Raw genomic sequence first — 962 nt, 5'->3', positions numbered from 1 at the left:
TACAGATAAAGCTCAGAAGAGGCTGAAAACGTAGAGGAATCATTTAGGAGCCTCATCATCATCTAGCGTCTCTACCTTCGCTTCTTCCTTCTGAAATGGGCATTTATCGAGGTCACTGTACATCCTTTCCTTTGGGCTTCTAGATTTTTCACCCATTTATGAAGGTCATTTTAGAAACTATATGTCTTAGGACTCATTGCTATTTGTGGAGATATTGAGGTTTTCTAATGTTGCAGGGCATGTGATATGTTTTCAGATTGATTGGTATACATTTTTTATTCAACACTATTATTGAGCTTTTGGGGGTGGCAGTTTTATCAAATCTATTAGGAGGATGCTACGTACGAAGAAGGGAGGCTTCCCTTGTAATGCAATCTTTCATAAACTCGGTGAGCTGAAAGCAGAGGAAATGAATTTAATTTCAGAGAATGTCAAGTTGGTAATATTATTTTAATGTACTTCAGTTTTTCAAGTGAATTAGTTGCGAGCTAACTGAGTTTCCATTCAATTCCAAGCAACGCTTTTCATTTGATTGGCTTGAAGATGTACCCGCCACAATAAAATTTGCCTTGGGGAGATAATTTTGTGCTCATAGTTTCATTAAATGGATAAAAACCATTCCTTAATACAAGATACACTTAAAAAGCTCAAATTTAAGATACATTCAAGCTCAAATTTAAAATCCTGTTAAGTTGGACACTTAACAGAAGAACTAACTGTTGTATTAGTGAGAAAGGAGGCAATGTTTTCTATTGTTATCTCAGGCATCTTGCAATTGTGAGCAACCAGCTAGATTTAGAAATTCTAGAGAGGTCCCTTTTCTTGGCCGACGAAATTGAAGAGTGGTTTGGTCAAATAATTCATTTGAAATACCAATCATCAGACTTGTGCAGTTTCTCAAATTTAATTGGAGGAAGGTGGGTTCAAGTGCAACATGTCTCAATAATCTGATATTTGTTTCT

This window comes from Prosopis cineraria, unplaced genomic scaffold (genome assembly GCF_029017545.1).
Source record: "Prosopis cineraria cultivar Desert tree isolate PC_DT_omini unplaced genomic scaffold, ASM2901754v1 PC10, whole genome shotgun sequence".
Taxonomy (NCBI): Eukaryota; Viridiplantae; Streptophyta; class Magnoliopsida; order Fabales; family Fabaceae; genus Prosopis; species Prosopis cineraria.
Note: the sequence above shows the minus strand (reverse complement) of the source record.